General features: G+C 42.2%; 2 long non-coding RNA genes across 2 annotated transcripts in view; both read left to right on the top strand.

Moving 5' to 3' along the window:
- Positions 1 to 18196, top strand: part of LOC141742622 (uncharacterized) — a 44928-nt gene extending 26732 nt beyond the window's left edge. The window contains exon 3 of the long non-coding RNA XR_012586777.1: positions 18004 to 18196. This is a non-coding gene — a long non-coding RNA (uncharacterized LOC141742622). The remainder of the gene's footprint in view (positions 1 to 18003) is intronic.
- Positions 1424 to 6892, top strand: LOC141741600 (uncharacterized). The gene is made up of 3 exons (XR_012586427.1): positions 1424 to 1485; positions 4155 to 4280; positions 5022 to 6892. It is a non-coding gene; the product is annotated as an uncharacterized LOC141741600 (long non-coding RNA).
- Positions 18197 to 22374: the final 4178 nt, after the last annotated feature.

Here is a 22374-nt window from a genome sequence, read left to right as displayed (position 1 = left end):
AAAAACAGCTCGGATGGGTAAAGAGGGAATTTGACAATGAATCTGTCAACCAAACCAATGACCTCTCAGAGATGCTTTTGTGAGCCTGCCTGATCTGTAAGCATTTGGGCTAGATGGTTTTGGTAGGGGCTTTCTTTTCTGGCATATGGTCCAGCTTTTTCTGGATGCCTCCCTTCCCCTTTCTGTCGGCTGGGGAGAGCCGTGCAGGCAGACAGCATACAGCCACACACACAGTCCACCTGCTTTGAAAACTGTCTTGTGGGAGCGAGGGAGGAGGTGAGAAAATTCTTCATTGCTGCTTGTGCCAGGGATCCCGGAGAGACACAGAGACATCGTTGGAGTCCACACATCACTGCCCGGTAACTCCACTCACTGTTTATCGATTACCAGTACTAATTTCTATTCAGTGTTAGGTTTGGGTTAATGACAGTTAGGTTCCTTTCAATAGTCAGGTTAATTACAGTTGGGTATTCCCTGTTGTCGCTGCCCTCAAAAGAGGGCTCTGATCCTGGCCCTGTTTCCTGTCTGCAAAATCCAAATTCAAACTGGGACTAAGGCACACTGGACCAGTGCTTTATTAAACAGCCAATGGAGCAGCAACCATGATGAACGTGCCTTCATTGCCTAAGGCTTCCCCAGTACTTTTAAAGCAATCTAGATTTGGTGTGTCCCTACTCAGAGACACTTGTATGCACTTTGCTCAACAAGCAGTATAGGCTTAGCTGTTCACTTATCTCTGGGCACCACATGCCACTCTCGCCTACAGTGCCACTGCTGGCTGGCTGCCTTAAAAGCTGGAGCCTCCTCATTTGGAAGGCCTCTGCCGGAAAAGAAGAGTCCTACCCTTTAATTTGGTAGTGAAATTGTTGGTGCAATATCTGCACATCTATTAACTGACTGCTGGGTCCAAAACCACTCTAATTTCTCCAAAGTTTGCTGCAAACTGGCCTTTGGATTCCAGTTCTTCGTAGTACAACAGCCTCAGCAAGTTACCACTGTAAGAGCAGTGTCAGAAGGGCCTTCATCTCTGGCATGCAACTGTCTACATCCTCAGTCACAATCACTGCATCTTTCTAAGCTCTGGTAAGGAACTAGAGTGTCCTTTGGTCACAAACACAGCCACGTGCACAAGGGACAGCCTCATCTATTGGGTTAAGCATTAAACTGAAAGCCCAGGACCTGTGTCTTTAGATATCCCTTTTAGTGCAGTCAAGACACTTAACTTCACTGTCCCAGCTTCTTCCTCTAGGGAAAGGAATTCAGCAGTCTTGCAAGGCAAGGGCTGACGTGTGCAGCTGACAGAATGGCAGAGTGAGGGGAAATAGAGGAGGCTTGTTTCTCCCTCCTGGCTGCACCTGACTCTACTTAGGGCCCCTGTGGTAAAAAGTGCCATTTGGGGAAGGGATCTCTCACAGTGAAGGTAGGCTATGGAAAATGCTTTGTGGAAGTGCTTTTGTAAGTTGCTTTTGTGGAAGAAGATAACAGGTAAGGAAAATGGAGAACTATTACTTGCTGAATTCTACTATACTAGAACAAGGCAGTGCTCCAAGGAGGTTGGTTTAAAGCAGATAAAGGAAAGAGCTTCTGTGCCTGGCTGCTGGAAGCTGTGGGACCTGAGAGCACTAGCATGTTCAAAAAGGGACTAAGTAAATTTGTGGGCAACAGGCTCATTAAATGGGTGCTAAAGAGAACATGAGGAGGTACTGCTGCGTGTCACAGCTCTGAAGGAAGAGAGGTGCTGCCAGAGGAGGATTTAGGAGAGATGGTACATGACTGCTTAGCTTGCTTTGTTTTGGAGTGTTCTGTGTGACAGAAAACTGGTAGTGGCAGGACTAAACATGAGTTGACCTGAGGACAGAATTACCAGAAGAGCTTGTGATCCCAGTGGCCCACACAGGTTTTAAGTGAAAGCAAATACCTCTGCTGAGCATAAGGGAGGTGTAGCACCCAGTGAGTTGTTTCCGCAGGGTGATACTGACTGACTTATTATTATTTCTGCACTGAAAGTCTCCTTAGCATATCCCAGGTTGGCTGGTGGATGAAACGGCAGACACCAATAGCGTACCTCTGTGGAAAAGTATCTTCAGCAACACTATGTGTGCATCAAGCCTAGAGCTTGTTCTGTGGCTCAGGAGGTTGGGGGCAGACTGTATGCTTTCTGCATCTCCTGCTTTTTAAAAAGTCCATTTATCAATGGGCATTGATGTGCAATAGGCTCTGCTGAGCATGCTGGCAGCAATGATTCCCCACTAAGTGACATGATCACAGATGGCACCTACTCATGCTTCATGCTTATCCTGGGAGCTTGTTTCACAGGATCATCCCAAGATGCTGAGAACAGCTATGTTATTATATACAGGAACGTTATTACAGTGCCTTCATAGGCGTCTATCATGCTGAAAGTCACATGCCATCTGCTTGTGTGAAGCTGTTCTCTAAGCTGACTTGATTCCATCTCCAGGTCATATGCTGAAGTGGTAAATGTGTTTGCTGTATTTCTTCTCTCTTTGCAAGCTAACGTCTTTCAGTTGTACCTGTCTCTTATCAAAATGACCTTTGGTAGGACACTGTGGAAATTCTGGGAGTTACGTTTAATATATTTATGATTACCTTTATTCATGTTCATAAAATGCTTTGCAGGCATTTATAGTGTAACTCCAGATCATGATCCTAAAGTAAGAAAGTGTTATATCTAGCTCGGAGGTAGAGAAGTAAAAGTAAAAGGAGGTGAAGGGATTTGCCCAGGTCTGCAAATAGAGTCACTGGGCACTGACATCTAAAATCTGGTGCCTGCCTTTGTGCCCTAAAATGTGACTACATTGCTGACAGGCTGTGGTATCACTGAATAATAACTTTACTGTGCTGGGCAATAATAAAGGAACTCTCATTTGTACCCATTGGGAAGGAAGCACTGGAGAGAGGTGTGTGCATGTTGGGAAACGGGTGATTGAGACCTACAAAGTTGTACAAACAAGTGAATAAGTCTCTAGGTTTCACTGGGTGCTACATGAGGATCAGAAGAAGGAAATACTCTCAAGTATCAAGTTGAATTTAGCAGTAGAATTTATTCTTACTGGATGTTGTGGGTGACCAAGAACATAAATGAGATTAGGTATTTAAATCCATTGATGGCTAATAAACGTAATGGTTTGAATACAGCCTTTGGCCTTATGAACTCCTTAAAGAACTGGGTTTTAGAAGTGTGTACCTGGAGAAGGTGGACTCTTTCCCAAACGTCTGGTGCTAGCTGTTGGTGAGACAGGATATTTGGTGTGATGGACCTTTGTTTTGTCTATTCTTACGAACTTGATAATGTGCATTTTGCTGTGACAATCAATGTAAATGACAGATAGTTAGTAATGTTATAAGCTATGACAAGATCCTACAGCGGCTCTTCTGCTCCAGTCTTCCTTGCTCTCTCCTTGCAGCACTTTGTGCAAAAGTCCAGTTTCCTATGTTCTAACAAGTTAACAAGTACCAGGGCCTACATGGGCAGCCCAGGTCCTGCTCGCAGAATTGCTGGTGGGGACTTGCTCAGCCTGTGATTATGCAAGTCTGTTCTGAACTAATATCCCGCGCTGATCTCTGACTGTGCTCTGCTTGTGAGATTGCAGTCTTTCAGAGCGAGTTTAAGGCTGAGGTCCTTTTGTGTTGATGCAAGAGCTGATGTTAACATCGTTGTTCTAGAATTTGATAAATGTGGTAATTATATTCCATGTTCTGTAAATGCTGTTACTGCAATACTGTTCACTTTCTGTCCTGACTTGGTGCTGCCTGAGTTGTGAAGTAACCTGACATATATCTGTTTTAGAGGTGACAGTGGTTTAAAGGGAGGTGAAATGATTCCTACATATGAATTCCAAGGTCTTTTTATTTTTTTTTTTTGGAATGAAACGCTACACGTGCCTAGCAGTAGTAGATAATAAGCCTTCTTTCAAACTCTATTTGAGCAACAAAGCTGCTGTCATCTCAGTGTTTTGTATACATATGTATACAATACTGAAACAGTCAGTCTTTAGAAAAAGCATGTATCCTATATCAAAACTGTAAGATCAAAAAAATGAAACAACTGGGAGCAAAGCTTCCCCAGACCCCCTCCCTATTTTCAAAAATCCTAAATAAGTTTAAACTTGAAATCTGGTGTTTATTGACAGGTTTGGCTGGCAAGATTCAGACTTGCTCCTGTGACTTACAGGGACAGGAAGAAATTTTGGACCGTAGTGAAGTTTTTCCAGAAATCACACGCCTCTTTTGCCTGTCTGCTTGGGAAGAATGTAAATGTGAGTGTGTTTCCTGGTGATTGTCCAGGTGATAGCCTCTTCGGCATTCCACCAAACGGCCACCTGTCCGCCTGTAATAAATGATGGCTATAAAGGGAAATGATTGCAGCCGTGATACAGCCAGAGGCATTTGTTTATATTCTTATAATATGTATCAGATTGAATAGAAATTATCACTTACAATTGACAAATGGAGAGTGGAGATAGTTGGTGAGTATGAGGAAGCTCAGCCAGAGCTGGGCCAGCTGCAAACTTTCTTCAGTGAAGGCTGTCTGCAGAATGCAGGCGTGGAGCCAGCCAGTGATTAATGGTGAAGCTGGAGGCTTGCTTGTGTTAATGATCCACGTATCTTTGTATAGCAGCACACAGTCAGTAAAGCCTCTTGTTGCTTCTCAGAAAGGATCCTGATGGGTAGAGGCTGCCATTTTGGGGGGTGGAGTGTGCAATTAAGTAAATAGGGGCCAAAGCAGAGGAGTATTCTTGGGCATTTCTCTAGCAGAATAGTACTGACGTGTAGTGTTGCCCCTCACAGTTTAAGTGGTGTGCAAGACCAGGATTACTGAACCTAAGCAAAACAACCCTGTCTGGATGCAAAAGTGCTATTATATGTTACTGTAACGATAATATTGTTGTGTGGACAGGGGAGAGGGGTATTCCTTGGGTCTCCAGGATCAAGAGTCTGCGTTATATGACTGCTTTCCTGAATGGCTGCTACTATTTCTCCCTCTTGTCTTTGTGTAGACACAGCACTTCCTCTTCTGGATCAAGAAACTGAGTATGTCCAAGTGAGAAGCCTAAGAACAGTTCAGGGGGCTGGAGAGAGAGAGCCAAGTGCATTCAGGCTGCAAACAGGCTGAATGTTTTACGCTTCCATTAGCATTTGATCCTTTTTGGCAAGTCTTGGGAGGGATACTGGAATTAAAGACAAATCTTGGACCAGAGATAGAAAAACAGTTTCTCAAGACAAGTGATACCATCTCTGCTGCTTGGCATAAATTTAAAACTAGACTGGACAAATCTCTAGAAAACATGCAGCTGGAAGAAGCGATGAACTATGTGCCCTCTGTAAACTATTTGTCATGAGAGCTTTTTGGATTTGGATTTGGATTCTACATGTGAAGACCTGTTCCTGCAGATATCTGTACTGATCTGCAATGTTCTTATTTGCTGTCTGAAGCTATTTGGAGGTGGGGTTGTTGAAAGGAATGAAGCAGGAGTGGCTAAGGAAGCGGTGTGCGGGAGAGAGTGCCACAGTGCCCGTCAGTTCCATTGTGCTTCCCTCCCATTTTGGTATGACGGAGTAAAGACAGCATCATCATCTATAGATATTTTGTAGAAGAAAAAATTGTGGAACATGCAACAAGATCTAGCGTAGTGTTTAATGTCCTCTCACCCACCTGTTCCCCTCTGAAAATATTCCATATAGACCCAGCCACCAAAGGTGGCTATCTGTGAGACTGTGGGATACAGAGCGGACTTGAGTGAAAGCTCCATATGAGAGGGCCATCACATAGCTACTGCCAGGAGTGGGAATAGGCTTCGTTATAAGCTGCCTTTGTGCCCTTCTTTCTGTTTACTAAAGGGCTGCCTTGTGCCTGGTAAGGGAGGCTACCCTCTAATTCTTGGAGTCTTGCCCTAAATCTGTCTTTTCAGTTTGGTAGGAAACATATGTCCCAAATCTCTGAGAACTCATTACTCCTGCTGGATGATAAGTTCAGGGAGTGCTGCCAGTCAGCCCTGTGCAAGGACTTTCAACTTGGAAAGGAATGCGCTCTCTCTTAATTTTCTGCCCAGATACTCAATACTACTAGGGAAAGGGTTATACATGAGTTGGGCAATTCAAAACAACATTACAAAAAAAGTGAAACATTTGAAAGAAGCATCAGTTTCTTCCTAATGTGTTAGCTCCACTGATGGCTGTTACTCTAGGTTTCCCCACCAGCAGAGGAAGCTATTGGATACAAATGAACTCTCATTTTTCTCATGCTGCTAACAACTAAAAGGCAAATGGTGCTTTGTTTGGCTTGCATGGGACAGCAAACTGTTCTGACTGCAGACCCACTGGCTTTGGCTTGCTTCCCTGTCTTAAATTTCATTTCACACCTTATGTTTGTGCAGCGTGAAGGCTTCTCTCCAGAGATCTGGCTTAGATAGAGCATACTACTCCACTCACTGCTGCCTGGTCTTGCTAGGACAGACAGTTCCTTGTGTGAGTTCATAAATCACATAATGCATGATGCGATCGATACATCCCTTCCATATTGAAATTCCAATAATCAGCTTGCCCAAGCAAGTAGGAGACCAGATCTGGTACGTGTACATCTCTAATCCTGGTATGTCTATCAACATGTTCCTTTTAGGGATTTTGTCACAGATGCTGGCACTGTAAATTCTCTAGAGCAGTAATTTTGATGTGTTTCTGCTTGTGAAGCATCATTCAACAGTAGGGCGTTATTTTTATCCCTGTGCTCAAAATTATGTGCTTGCTTTAGCTTTAATGTCACAGCTGTGGGCTTGTATTCCTAATTCTGTCACTGACTCCTGTGCCCTGGAGAACTTGCTATTGGTCTCTGTGCTGTACGTGTTGATGGGACAGCAATACTTCCTTCTGAAACCACTCCAAAGTCTTCAAGCAAGAAGAACCATCTAAGCAATGTTCTGTGAGTAAACCTGCTAGGCTGAATGATAAAGGAGAAACTCAAAAATCCCTTTGCTGGTTTCTTAATACCTTTTTGTTTGGAAAAAATTAAACTGTCCATCTTTTAAAGCTTACAAAAGCAGAACTTTGATGCTTGTTTTAAACCTGAAAGTCCTTACAGTAAGAAAAAAACCTCTGTTTATTGCCTTAGCTTTACCACACTTTCTTTCTGTGTTACATTGACCAATTCTTGTCCTCGTTTAATACAGAGAGGCACAGAATGATGTTTTGAGTGGAATCTAAGGCAGCCTGAATTTATCCACTCAAGTCTGGTACTGAAAAAGGAGGTGATGAATAAAGTACTTACAACTTTGCTTAGATAAATGCCACTTTGCCTTGGTATCATAAATAAAGTCTGCGCAGTTGTAACAATTAAATTAGGTACCGGCAGCAATTAAGTACTATCTCCTAAATATATTTGTTGGCAGGTGCTGACACATACCTATAATTGTGATGTGTGATGGAGTGGAAGAGATGTCTTTAAAAAAACCCTCTAAAACAACAAAAACACATAACAAAACAATCAACCCCTCCTTTTCTTTGGTAGTTCGCTTTCTGATGTCTGATGGCACATTATTGATCTGGAAGGCAGTGCTGTTGCATTCATCCCACTGGTATTTAAGTAATAACTTAATTTGCTGCAGCTTCAGTATAGCTGCGCTCACCTGCTTTAAAGTTTAACTGAGTATTATCTTGCATGTTCTCACTTTGTGCTCTTGTAACTGAAGTTGAAAGCGTCTAATGCCATGTTCACTTGGGAACGCTGACTTGCATTCAGAGATACATTTGAGCTACGGAAACATTTAAAATGAAAAGAAAGAGAAAACAGGCAGTGACAGCATATCTCAACAGTATATATTGCTAAATTCATTAAACACTCTGAACTCATATTAATAAGTTACGGGAGATACAGAACACCATGATATATATTGATGATGTAGCTGTAACATGGGTATTTTCACAGTTGCAAAAGGCTTTCCCCCAGCACAAACTGCTCTGTGTTGGGTGTGAGTTTTCTTTTTTCCAAATAAGGCTGCTGCAGTAGAATCCCAGCCTTTACTTTTCCAGTCTGGAAATTTCTCCCAATTTCTTCAGCACAGATGTATGAAAAAAGCTGTGGAGAATGAGAGGAACTGAAAAGGATCAAATTAGTGTGTAGAGGATACAGTCAGTGAAGCTAAAAGTAAGTGTGAGCTGATAAAAGCTGTTGCAGTGCTAGCGAGAAGCAAGGGGCTGAGCATGATTCTTCACCATGCTTCCTAGAGGAGAGTATCCTATGCGTTTGGTAGTGAAACTTTCTGTCTGTGTCCTGTGACAAAAAATCTGTGGGAATTATGGCAGTATGAAGCAGCTGTAAAAGTCTGACCACAAATTTATGTAGCTTGGTGTCCTGTTTGAAAATGTCACTATTGCATACTTCTGTGAAGAGCAGCAATGTTTAGTAATCCAGCAGTTTAGAAGCTTCCTGAGCCAAATTTTTCATATTAACTACTATGATAAAGGGTCCTTACAAAGACCTTTGTAAGCATAGGCTTAACTACATTTAGCAAAGCAAGAGGGGGAGCAATATGAATTAAATCCTCTCTTGATCCCTGACACGTGTGCAAATACCAAAAAACCTTCAGCCAGCTCCAGAGTAGCTTGTAGGGCGGCAGTGCCCTGTCTGTTTTGATGAACTCAGATTAAAAATGCAAAGCTCAACTTTAAAATAGGTGGGAAGGTGGTCAGTGAAACCCTGTGACCTGGAAGAAGGGAGGATCAGAAAATACCATCTGTATGGGGCACTATTTCAGACCAGAAGAGTTCTTGTTTGTTTGGTATAGGATTCAAATCACAGGAGGAACTTGTGCTCACTCCATAAATGAGTGAGTACTTGTCTTGTTATGGAGAGCAAATGTAGCCTTGTTAATATGATTGCAAAGAGCCCTGCCATCATCTTAATCAAAAGTTTGGATTTAATTCTACTGAGGACCCTCCAAATTTTACAGTTTTCACAGAGCCCATGGCACTCATCATTCCTATATGAAACAGAACTGATTGTAACTATCTGCCTTCCTTGCTCAGTACAGAGTGACGAGGCTTGGAGTATGAAGGAACATTTATGTCTGAGTGACTGGGCTGAAGATGTACAGTGGAGAAAGGATAATGCCTTAGATGCAGTACAGGAGCCTGCAGCCTGTTCTTGGTTGTGTATGTTATAAGCCCAAAGAGGAACAGGCTGTTCACAATGTAACCAGCTCCCGACAGGCTCAACCACAGATTCCTGGCAAGCTGATGCTATTTAGAAACAACACTGCATCTATTTTGAAGAAAGAAATGAATCAGAAAGCCGTTACTTGTTAGACAAAATGATAAAAGCCCTAAGTTAGTGGATGGGATTTCCTCTTTCTTAGAGGTTTACTGCTTGCTCTCCCTCCCTTACCTTTTATGAAGAATCAGCAATTTGTGTGTTAGGTTTTGCATGTGTGCTATTGTCCTCTTCTTGCTTTTCCCCCACCTGCTGGTTTCTGTTCTCTGTATCTGGGCCTTCCAGCCTGGCGTATACCTGCAGCATGAATGTGAAGGTGTGCAGCTCTGGCACAGGGCCATCCCCTTTCCCCTCTTTACTCCCATAGCAGGCGCCAAATATGTTAAGAATCAATCAAGAGGGCTGCTACAGAAATAGCACTGGTATTGTCTCTGTTTCTCCTATTCTCCTAAGGCTCCTGGTGCAGCATTTATGTATACATTGTTGTTAACAGGATGGCGATCCTACCTTCCTCTATGGTGCTTGGAAAAATGTTCCCCCTAAGTGATGTTAGACTCTTATCTCACTCTTGAGGTTTTTTTTTTTCTTCTCCCACTGTCTTAGCTGTGTACTTATTCTCAAATTTCAGTCTAGAAGGTGACCTCTGCATTTTGCTCTGTTGTGGTGGGTAGGGCAGAAGGGGACCCTGGAGCACTGATGTTCTCTTTCCTTTCTTTCCCCAGAGATCCTGCATGCAGGCAACTCTTCTTCCCATACAGGACCAACAACAGTTTCCTCTAGTGCTGCCCCTACCCTGGACTGCTGGATAGGAATGAGAGGTGTAACGTCTCTGATCCTCCTTCTGTAAGAGTTTTCCCCCATGTGAGGCGTGTGTCCCATGGCAGTAAATCTCAACATATCCTTAGTGTATAATTATACTCTGGAGCTGACTTTTAACAGTGATAATTACCTTCCCTGTAGTTTTCCACTAAGGAGCAGCCACGTGCTTTACATGGGTTAATGAATTAAGTACGCCATGTGACATCGGTTTCTCTCATTATGCTTGTTCCAGGGGGATGAAGGAAACTAAGCATTATGGTGGGAACTGACAACAACTAGTTGGAGCTACATGCAGACCAGCCAGCTCCGTCCACTGAGGAAAAAGTGTACATTCACTCTGACCTGGATGCTCTTGGGTCCTGACTTGTAGCCACTAGCTCATGACACTAGGCAACGCTTCCTGTTCTCCTTGCCTCTTTCTTTTCACTTTGGCTCTTCCTCCTGCCCACCTGAACCTATTCTGAGAGAGCTAATAACACAATAACTAGGGGTGGGAATCTTTTCACTGCACCCTCTCCCCACCCCCACTCCTGTCCATACAAGATTGATAATGAAACCGATACCTTTCACCGGCGTAATTTTCATATTTAATGAGCGTGACTCAGAAACTATTACATTAATTAGTCAAATCCCACAAACCGTTAATGGTGCACGCGGTAATTAATATTGTATTCAATTAAAAGCTGACCTGTTTCAGGTGCCTTCCCCTGGTTTGGGGGGCTCTTTGCAGACAGCGTATGTTCCAGTGCCTGAGGCCAAGCCTTTTATTTTGTTCCAGTGGTGGGCAAGGGAGGTGTTCTTTTTTCCTGTTTTGCTTTTATGTTTTTTTTTCTCCATGAACATATGCTGGTTTCTCCCCCCGCCTCCATCTCCAAACGTGGCTGCTCTCACTATACAGACAACCTGCTTGCTGTGATTTATGGGTTAGCACAATGCGGGGCTCACAGACTGGAAAATTTCCAGTTTACACAAGAATTCCCTGAAAAATGAGCTTGGTTAATTTATTTCTTTCATTAACGAGTTCGAACTGTGAGATAATCTTTCTGAAACCCACTACCATTGCCTTCACGAACCCTTAGAAGGGTTCTACTTCCACAGGGCTCAAATTCACATCTTAACAAGCTGTGGACAAAAAAGTGTGATCAAAACTTACTTTTGAAACTTCTTTAAAGGAGGCGTTTGGTTTTTGTTTTTTTTTTTTTGTTTTTTTTTTTTTCCCCCGCCTGAAGGTGAGGGGTGGAGGTCCTACATCCTAATGTTAATGTTTCAGAGCTGCTCGTCTGAGTTAGCTCACTGCTGCATCCCGCTCAAGCCTGCGGGTTTGCTCATTGGTTCTGCGGGAGCAGGGTGCAGTCTTTCGGCTAAGCCTCTGTATCACAACAGGCCCCCCCTGCCAGGCAGCTGTGGTTCACTGGTTGCCTAAGATCCACAGAGCATATCCAGTATTTTCCTGTGCTGTTCCCTCCTGTTCAGCAGGAGGTGAGGAGTTGCACATAGGTCTAGTCCTGATGCTCCTGTCTGCTGATGTGATTTGAGGACCACTGGGTACAGTGACCTTGCAGCTGGCAGTTGTTGCTTGAAATCAGTTTCAGCCATTCCACCAGAATTATTAACAACAATTTTTTGTGGTTTGTTCGGTTTTTTTCTTCTTCTTTTTTTTCCCCTGTTGCCCTGGTCACAGTTATGGTCTGTTTCCAAGTGCTCCGCAATGCCTTTATTCCATGCTGGATGGCTTGGAACATGGTAGCTAATCCCTTCAGCAGATTCAGAGGCCTTGTTTGGACTCTCTCCGATTTTTCCCACGTTCTGCCATGCAAGGCGCCGGTACTGAATACAGCCTTAAACCTTCTTAGTAAAGTTGAATAAAGAGGAGTTATTGTCACCCATCTGTCTCACAAAAGTTGTGTCTGTAAAAAAATATTAAAACAGCTTTTGTATAAAATGACCCTGCTTGCTTCTGAACAATTTGGTATGTGCACCAACCAAAGGCTTTTCCAGTGAATCACTGCTCTCTAACCAGATCTCTTAGTTTCTGTTGCCGTATTGCATTATTTTCCCCTACAGATAAATATGCTGCCATCCATACTAAGTTTCTGCAGAACAGCAGGGAAAAATATGCTCTTGTTTGGAAAATATGCTGTTGTTACAAAGACTTTGAATGAGAAACACATGAAATATCACTGTGATTTCTTCCTAAATAAGTTTAGTCATCTTTTATGAAAATAAGAAATGCTTTGAAACAAAATAATACAGATGCTTTGTAAATGTCTATTATTATCCTTTAAATCAATAGAATTTACTGAGAAGGCGTTTCACTTATTGTCATTAACAACTTTCACAGCAAATCTAGTAACGGTGTCCGCATACTGATTCCTGTTCATTAGTCCAGCTAAAATGTTTCTGTTTATGTAGTATTTGCCACACTTATGATATTTTCAGCCTTTTTTTAAGTTTGTGGACCTCTAAAACACTTTTCCATAGATGTGTGGGCTCCTGTATAGTGACACAAAGCCTCTTGACAATGGAATTTCTTCTTGTAGATGTCTTTAGTGTTTCTCTTGGAAGTATTTTGAGGAATCCCGGTGGTCTGTAGGCTAAGCTGAAAACGGTTAGTGTGGATGATGCAGCCATGCAGTATTTGGCTTTAATGTTGTGTAGGGCAGGAAGAATGTTGCTTTTTTTCAGTCATAGAATCGTTTTGGTTGGAAGAGACCTTTAGGATCATGAAGTCCAACCATTAACCTAACCCTGTCAAGTTACCACTCAACCAAGCCCTAAATCTACATGTCTTTTAAATACCTTCAGGGCTGGTGACTCAACCGCTTCCCTGGGCAGCTTGTTCCAATGTTTGACACCTCTCAGTGAAGAAATTTTTCCTAATATCAAATCTAAACCTCCCCTGGTGCAGCTTAAAGCCATTTCCTCTTGTCCTAGAGTTTTTGTTTATTGCCAGGAATTATTATATACTGTATTAAATATCTCCAAAGAACCAGATGTACAGTATCAGTAATCCTTTTAACCTGCACATGCTTCCTTTGAAAGGGGATGAGTATGAAAATGAATGGCTGACTGAAAGTGCTGATATAAATACTTGTGTACTCTGAGCCACTACCACTCAGTTTTCACTGAGGGTCTGGAAAATTTCATGAGGCCCACCCAACAAGTGTCAGTGGGCTGTCTACTGTTCTGGCTGGCACTGCAACAGTGCAGCACAGTGAGCGCCTTGGGGCTGGGTGAGTACTGAAAAACATGGGATCTCACACAGGACCATAGTAAACATCTTGTGATTTTTGAGATTGCAAGGCTCAGGCAAAATTTACTTGCAGACTACTACTCCCCCCTGTCATTGCTTTGAACTCAAACTGGGGATGGACTGTTCAAAATGACTGAAGAGAGGCTGTTTTGGGAATGGTTATCAACGTCCATAGGCCTCTGCAAGTCTCAGTGGAATGTTTGTGGAAAGCTGGTGGGACTTGCTGAACTTCCTAAAAAAGTATAGGCTATATTCGTGTACCTTTGTTGACAAGTACCTTGAAGAGCACGTTGCCAAATACAAGCGCAAGTTCTCTGAGAAGCTGCAGATTTAAGTGCTGTGCACGTTCATACAGCAGGCAAAGGCAGAGCATGCATGTTAATTCCTGAATGCCCCTTAAATGTGACATAGGTATTTCTTGGGCAGCTGGATGGGCTGCTAGCTGACAAGTTGTGCCCTCTGTATTCTTTTCCTTCGAGAACAGTTTGGAGTTTGCTGGCAAAACAAGCAAGACCTTCCTACATGTTTATATTCTGTAATACAGTGACCATCTTGTTCATATAATCTGCAGTGCTTTGCGTTGAACAGAGAGACCGCTTTGATTGGAAGGTTAGCCTACCTTGCTTCCTTGCATTGCTGTGCTGGGCGGTGTGGTTAGAGGAAACCAAGCGAATTTTCTGTTATTTTCAGCAGCTGAAGTTTTCCCCTGAGGAACTGGTGACGCTCACTAAGGAAAGTCAGGGCAGAGCAAAGTTGAGTGCATATTGAAGCGGAGCTCCTCTCTTTCCTCTAGAGACTGAAGTTAATGGGCTGGCATGTGGAATCCTCCTGGCGCACACCTACACGGTCACTGAATATCTGGCAGTTGTTTTTCTCCCATCATTAGGAAGTTTATTGTGCCTAAATGAAGGAAAGGCTGATTTTTTTTTTTTTTTTTTTTTTTTTTTTTTTTTTTTTTTTTTTTTTTTTTGCCAGAGTGGGGAGTGACATGAAAATGTACATACTTCGTAACAGGAAAACCAAAAGAATTCTCTAAGCCTTGGTCACTGTGCTCAAGTAGTCTCAGTCTAACTGTAAGCTCTAAGATAGATGGGCAAAAAAAGCCTTTGATCATGTTGTGCTAAAGTGTGGAAGATAAGGCAGCTAAACTGAGAGGAGAAACCATGGCATGAGTATTGGGATGAATGAAGAGAAAGAGTCCTTTGCATATGGGCTTCTTAACCTTCTCATTTAGAAGGAAACTTAAAATTTAAGTAGGAAAATGTTTCTTCTGCCTCTGATTCCTAAGACAGTCCCACTCCTTTAACATAATTTGCAAATGAGAACAAATTCAAGTAAAACTAATTGACGATCTCTAGGGAGGATCAGAGAAATAAAATGTGATAGGAGCTCTTTTCCTGCTTAAGAAAAAGGCACTTCTAGATCAAATGACATTAGGACAGTAGATGTCTGCATTTTTTTTTTCTTTCTTTGTAGAAACACCTTCATTTAGTTTGCAAGAAGATTGCTGTAGAGAGCTGAGAATATTACTTTGCTGAGTAACTAATTTGGAGGCTAGATGAAAACCAATAATCTGTATGCATCTACATTTTCTTTTTTAGACTCTTTATTCATTAGTCAATCACAAGTGATTGGTGTTGATATATTTATAAAAACGGGAAAGAACAAAGAACCTCACCCTAGTACATGGTACCACACTGAAGTAATTGTCTGCTATATCAGTTTGTAAACATGATGCTATTTTTTAGCAGGTCTATCAAAGATACTTCCCAGAGGATCCAACTGGTTAAGACCCATGTAGAGTTCCTAGCCTTCAGCGGTCATCCTTTGGAAAGGCAACAAGGTTTTAAAAATTATTCAGATCCGAGTTTTTCCCTTTTGCCCTTTTCTTTAAATCTATTTGCCTTGACATTTCTCTTCATACTAATTTTCCCTTCTAAGTGGCTGTTCTTGCTCCTACATCCATTGAGGTTTAGCTGGCCTGGAGCTGCTAATTTGTACCCTTTTCAGTCAACAGGTTCTTCAGAGACCTCTGTTTCCTCACTGGGTCTCTCTGTAGGGAAAAGGGTATTTTTCTCTGCCACTCTAATATCATACTGGGCCCATCATAGTTGAGCTTCTGAGGGAGTTTAATTGGCATATACAGTTCTGTAAACCTGCCTGTAATATGTCCATACTGAGAGACAAGTAAATACAGACATGACTGACAAAATTTGGTTGTGTACAACCATGAGGACACTCTGCCTGAGACCATAATGTTTCTGTTACTAGTTAGCTATTTTCAGTAGAGCAAATCTGAAGTTAAAGAAATTAACACTAACAGTCCTTGCCTTATCTTTTCTGTTCCAGCTCCAGCCATTTGTTCCCTGGATTCTTATAAAGCATAGTTCATTTTATCAGTGGTTTCTTCATCACTTCTGTGGCTCATAGCCCTTTGCCTGATATCTTCTAAATCTTCGAGCCCAGAGACTTCTCATTCATTTTTTATTTTTTTCTTTTCCCCCAGAGACTGAATGGGTACCTCCTTGTCTGACGCCCAAATCTGTAGCTACCCAGAAGCCTCCTGGTTTGAGAGTACCTGCTTTATTACATATTCACATATCTTATTTCATAACTAACGTGGACAGGGCATCATCTTGGCTTTTACCAAGACTCCTGCAGGCCGAGAATATGCCTGAATGTGCCCTACCTGTGAACATTCATGTACACTGTCATAATACGCCTCACTTGTTAGGAAGGTTACCCTTTCCTTCTGTTCCAGTTGAGGCTCCTCTCCCTTCATCATCTCTGTTGCCACACTTTCATCATGCCCTAGAGCAGCTGCTCTTGTTCGATTATGCACTCCTCTGGGACATTTATTCTCTATTCTGCTTGGAATAGAAGTCACCAAACTCTGGTCCCTGTTTGGGACTGAGCCAGGATTGTCAAGACCAGTAGCTGTGGTACAAATGCGTGTGGTTCTCTTAGTTCAAAGAAAAAAAGGCTGAGGAAGTGCTATATTTTGATTTTATTTTATTTTTCTTGTTTACAAAGAAGGTACATAAAGCCTTATTTCTTGAATATAACAAGGGCAAACAAAAGGTAGGGGTTTTGTCCTGACAGGACTGCCTAAATCCCTACCCAGACCAAAGCTGTCTCTTACCTTCTTCCTGGGCCCCTCTTCCTTTGCTTTCATGATTACTTTTCGTCTGCTGCTATACACATCTCTGCAACACAGGTTGTTACTACTGCATTTCATTTCTCTTGGGGACCTAAGCAAGAAGTAACTCCAATTCAAAAGGTTTTCCTTTGTAGCCCGTCATCTTGGATGGAACATCTAAAGGTGGCAAATGTAGTGTCATACAAGATTAGGCTTGCAATCAAGTACAACATAATATGTTGTGATCTTAAACTTTCTAAGAACTGTTTTAGTACTTTAAAATTGAGAATCTTCTCATTACCGCTATTTAGTCAATGGTCGTTGGATTAGACAGCTCAAGATTTGGCTTGCTGGACGTGGATACCTTTCAGAAAGCAGGAGAAACCTGCACTTTTCTGCTCACAATGCCAAAGAGCTCCTTGCAAGGATGGTAGTACCCATGCATAAGGAAAGCAGTTATGAACTCTGCGCATCTGTGTCTCTGTGTATATATGTGTGTGTGTCTCCCATTTCCAGCACAGGAGAGAATCCAACAATATTTCACCCAAATGAGAAATGTTATTCTGCAGATTAAAGCCACGCAGTGCCTGGTTTTGTCTTTATTTATGCCTTTCTATTTCCTTCTCTGCTGACATGGGTGCACATGCCGGGAAGCACTGAAGGACATAATTGGCGTTGTGAAAAATTATTGGGAAGCCAGGACGTTCCCTTGCAGTGATCCCCCCCTTCTCTTTCCCATCTGTCACCATCTAATGTGACAAAGTTTTTATCGGGCATTGAGGCAGAGGAGATTAAAAGTAAATACTGCAATCAGGAAGCAGCTGGGGGGAAAATGTAACACATTTCACACTAAGCTGAACAGCTCATCAACTTAGCCTTGTATATCTACGGCGGATGAGAGGGAGGGGAGGGCGGGCTGCAGGGGGATGGTGTGGTTCAGCACGCTCCTCCACACTGGGAGTCTGAAGACAATCGTGTGTATTTTCCTATACAAATAGGATTCATGCTTTCTAGCACTTGCTTGTTTTGGGAAGGAAAAAGCCCCAGGAACGCAGTAGTTTTCCACTGGCTTTTGTAACAAACTCCTCTAAAAATGCAGTTTTCCCAGGCCCCGACTCATATATTTTTGGATTCCCTTCCTTACTTTAGTGATGATTCTGGGTACTGTCATGTCCTGTTCAGCTAGGAGGGCTTTACGAGACGTGTAGCCCTGGATGCTGTGGGCTCCTGTCGCACCATGTCTGGAGAGCTGCAGGATGGAAAGTTTGTTGGCTAAATGGGAGGCACCCTCTACAGGTAGATACAATAATCTTTTAAGCTCATGAAGCTGGACACTGTGATCTTTGGTACACACTGTGCTGGGCATTGTTATATTCTGTCCAAACTGATCTGCCTATAAAGGCCAAGAAACTTGAAAATTTTGTGCCACGGTGCTTTATACTTATGAGTGTGTATAAAAATAAAGGTATTTGAGCAATGCCAGTCACATTGTTTTCTTGCAAAGCTGTTAGAAGTCTTTGTTTTAATTTCCAAAACTGCTGCCTGTGTCTTCTTCCTTTTTTACAGTGCTGATATGATGTGAGCTCAACGCTGGTGAACAAGAGTAGCTGTCAGAATCTTCTTTTTATCCTTGGAAAATGAGGCTTCCCTGGCATCCCTGCCCCTGTGAACGCAACTCCTGCTACAGAGGGATGGGATCCTCCTAGATCGGGAGAATCCCACTCTCCAGCATTTTTTTCATCCCTGGCTTTGCAGCTGAGTACCGGTAAAAGTCCAATCTATGTCATTTATGGTGGCATTTCTTATGAGGTAGAAAGCTAATTTTGCCAGGAAAGGGACTCTGACCCTGTTGCTTTAATTAATTTGATGCAATTTCCTTAATTTGCAATTAATTCCTGGCTTTCTTGTCACCTGTTCTTCATTGTTGATGAGATGTCCTGTCATTCGTAGCAAATTTTCTAAGGATAAAAAAAAATAATCGTAAAATCTTTCCAACTACTTGCTGAAAAGTTGGATTGAACAGTGTCTCCTCACATGGGGTGAACTCCCTTTCCTGTGCTTGGTAATCTTTCAGGGTTCCTGAAAGTACTGAGTTTGTTTCCCTTGTAGTCTGATAGCCAATAGCCTTGGTTCCAAGGTAAGTTATTGTCACTTTTTTTTTTTTTTGGTGGCCTTCAGTTTCCTAGCACTCCTGTTGCAGTTGTGGTAGGGAGCCACCTGGGTTGGTGTTGTGTTGCCATTTGGTGCCCTGCTCTGGTGGTGTCAGCCTGGGGACATCCAGCTAGAAGAACTTGGTCATGTTGTGGAACACACGACTAGGAGAAACTGCATCCCAACCTCAGACAGTAAATATGGGATGATTCTGGGGCTTCTCTAAAGCTTCCAAATAGCAGATTGTAAGAATTTCTTGCTATTCTATCAGCATCCCTGTTCCTCCTTATAAATATTCACGTTGGCTTTGATCTCATTAATTAGTCATTCTTTGTTGGTTATAAAATTCACCAAGTAGGACAGTTATGGAAGTGCATACTTTCTAAATATTTGTTTGGTAACAAAAGTAGAACCTGTAATGTCTTCCAGTGGGAGCTTAAAAAGAATATCCTGCCACTGGCTTGCCAGCGATGTGTATTTTGTTTGTATAACAGCATTTACGTTATTGGCTAAAGAACCCTGATATCTCCATAGCACGAAGAGAATGAGGTAAGGATTTAAAATAAGGCAAAGGGTCACTATTATACTTTTTCCAGTATCCCCACATTATGAAAAATAGGTGAGTTATTGAGATTCTTTTTTTCAGTAGCTCACATCAGCTCAATATCTGCTTGCTATTGTTTGGCAACTAAATTCTGATAACACTATCTGCAACAAGCAGGTACCTGCCCTCATTACAGAACTACTCATTTGCTCTCCCATTGATGCAGTTACATGCTTTATCTTAGGTCTGTGGGCGTTGATCTGGTCTTCTGTGTCACTGTTTCTCCAAATATCTAAAGGCCACTGTCATCTTACAAACCAGAACTGGAAGTCTTGCTCTTATTGTCACTCCCCTCCTACTGCCATCAAAGCCAGAAGGAGAAAAAGAGTCACACTGGTATGAAGAACACAAGACACAAGAGAAGTTAAACAAATGAAGGAGGGGCTTGGGAAAAGTGCTAGATGGGCACAGGAGTGTGTGCAGGAAAGATTAGGCTGGACCTTGAAAACCTCCAAGGATGGAGATTCCACACTCTCTCTGGGTAACATGTTCATCTGCTTATTTATGGTGAAAATGTTTTTTCTTCACATTCAGACAAAATCTCCCTTCTTGCAATTAATTCCACAGTCTTTCGTTCTCCTGCCATGTGCCTCTATGGCAGTATCTTAATCCTGGCTGTATCTTAATAACCTTCTTTTAGGTGTTGGAAGGTTGTTTAGGGTTCCCCTCTTGCTAAGCAGGCCATTTGTATTAAAATGTTCTTAATTTTCTCGCTTTTGGGGTACAAATACAAAGCAGCTAATGTAAAGTTGAAAATTAAATTGAAGAATTTGAATTGAAGTCAAAATGAGCTGAAATTTAGCCACATAAAAGTTGTGAAATCTAGGCTGATAAAACAGGCCTTCATCACACCACGGTGGTCCTCTAACGTGAAAGAATATGAGATGTAAGCTTTAGGCTGTATCCATCATCTTGCAATTCTTTCACACCATGAGCTCCCATGCAGATATTTTGAAGAGAAATTTCTTAGTGTTTGTGACATATCTAGGTATTAGAGGGGAAATGTCCAAGAAAAAACTGATATTCCACTTAAACCATATGCTAAATGCAACTGTGCATTAAATATGGCTGAGGTCCGCACTTCAAATATAGATGACAAATCGAAATACAGAAATGCTGCCCTGTTCACTGAAGTGGGAGAACGATCTTCAGAGTGGTTAGTGGGGTCTCGTGCCCTGGGTGAGTAGTAGGGGCAGGTGTCCTGCATCTGACTGGCCTTAGCATCTACTGTTGGGCAATGCCTTTGTTGCATTCTCTCTGCATATACTACAGGAAATTCCTGAGGCTTCCATGTGCTTCAGCATCCCGTTTGACATGACATTCACTGTAACCACCTTCCAGTGAGATCAAATGATTAGGATATTCGCAACAGGGGGAGATAGGAGAACATCTCTATCTACAGCCTCCTTAAAACCTCACTCACTTGTCCAAAAGATTTTACTGGTATTGGGCAAGCTGCTAGAGCTGACCAAAACAGAGGTAGGACATGCACGACTGAGGGACCGACTGCAGATTTATTGCCCTGAATATATTATGAAACTGCTGGATAAATCCTCCTACGTTTCCTGTGTGATTCCCCCTCCCCCTGCCCCAGGAATGCATGTTACATAGAATCATAGAATGTATTGGGTTGGAAGGGACCTTTAAAGGTCATCTCGTCGAACCCCCCTGCAGTAAGCAGGGACATGGGGCCTTTCAGGATGATGCTGTCAATCCTTCTGCTAGATTTATTTTTCAAAATACTCATGTCTTCAAGAAGAGATTTTTCTACTGTCTTAACCTTTATCATATTCCCTTTTTTGATCTGACATTAATAAAGAATTTGGGAAACAGTCCTTAATGTAATAAAGGAGGGAGAATTTTGTTCTCTCTCTCTCTCTCTTTTTTTTTTTTAACATGTGCTGTAGTATGTCAGCACGGTAATTCTGATAGGCCAAGAAAGAAAAGACAATGGTAAAAACCCAAAAGTCAGATGTAATTTTAGTACTAGATTAATACCTTTTACCTTCAAATATCTCTAAGCTATTTCTTTTTGGGTTCCCAGAGAACATATTTGGATTAAAATCCCTTAGGAGGTGGGTCTTTCATACAAGCGTTGGATAACTTGACACGACTTTGTCAGATTAGAACCAGCATTGGTACTGCAGCCATTTCAGAAGTGATACAGCAAGGAAAAAAGGGTACTGGGGAGCTTGTTCAGCTTACACTCATGGCATACTGGTAAGAACTCCTGTTGGAATCTCATTTTCACAGGCACCATATTTATTTGAGAATTTCTGCATTTGTTTTTATGCAACTCACTTAACTCTCTGCCAAAGTCATTGAGGTAGTGATACTCTTGCTCCTTTAAAGCTTTTAGACTGAGTGGAGAATGTGGAAAAAGTACTCCAAGTGACTGATTACCTTTTGTCTCAGAGTTCCCCACTTCACTCTGTATCCCTTGGGCTTGGAAGATCTGAAGGACAGATTCCAGATTTGGGACTCCCTTTTGCTAGTCATCAAGGTGGGGAACAACAACAGTTGCTGAAGCCAGGCACGTGCCTGGTGCATTTCCTACACCACCCCAAGTTAAATAGAAGAGAAGACAACTGGGTAATTTTTTTCAAAATGTCAGTACAGAGCATCATGCTGTGGCTAAATATTTGCTCAAAATTATTTCCAGGAAGGTTGCCTGAGCCTTCCTCCTGTTTCATTCTTCTGCAACCCAGAAGAAACCCATGCAACTTATATTGATAGCTCCTGACGTTCAGTTCCTAGTAGCTTTCTGATTAATAGTGCTTTTTTAAAACAGAAGGAACTGATTGTCTCTAGCAGCTACAGCCTTAGGGTGCAGTCATGTGAGCAAGCGTGCTCAGCTCTTGGTGGTGTCCTCTCCAATGAATGCTTTCTTCAGGAAGCGCTGTTAGTAGTGCAGAAAGTAGCACTTTCCCAGGGTTAGGTGGACGCTTGCTGCTGAAGATTCTGCCTTTTGGATAAGATATAAAACTGAGGTTCTGAACACTTGCATATTTTTATAAGTGTTTCCTGACACTCTCCTAGGTGTATTATAAAAAGTGCTTGTGCTTTGTTTGGGCAATACCAAGTAGCGTGATGAAGTGCAAGTAACTCAATGGGATTTATACGAGCTTATGAAGCGGAGAATAAACCCCATAGTTTGCACAGTAAATCAATTTGTAAAGCGC

This window comes from Larus michahellis, chromosome 4 (assembly GCF_964199755.1).
Source record: "Larus michahellis chromosome 4, bLarMic1.1, whole genome shotgun sequence".
Lineage (NCBI taxonomy): Eukaryota > Metazoa > Chordata > Aves > Charadriiformes > Laridae > Larus > Larus michahellis.
This window is presented reverse-complemented; position numbering and strand designations above follow the sequence as displayed.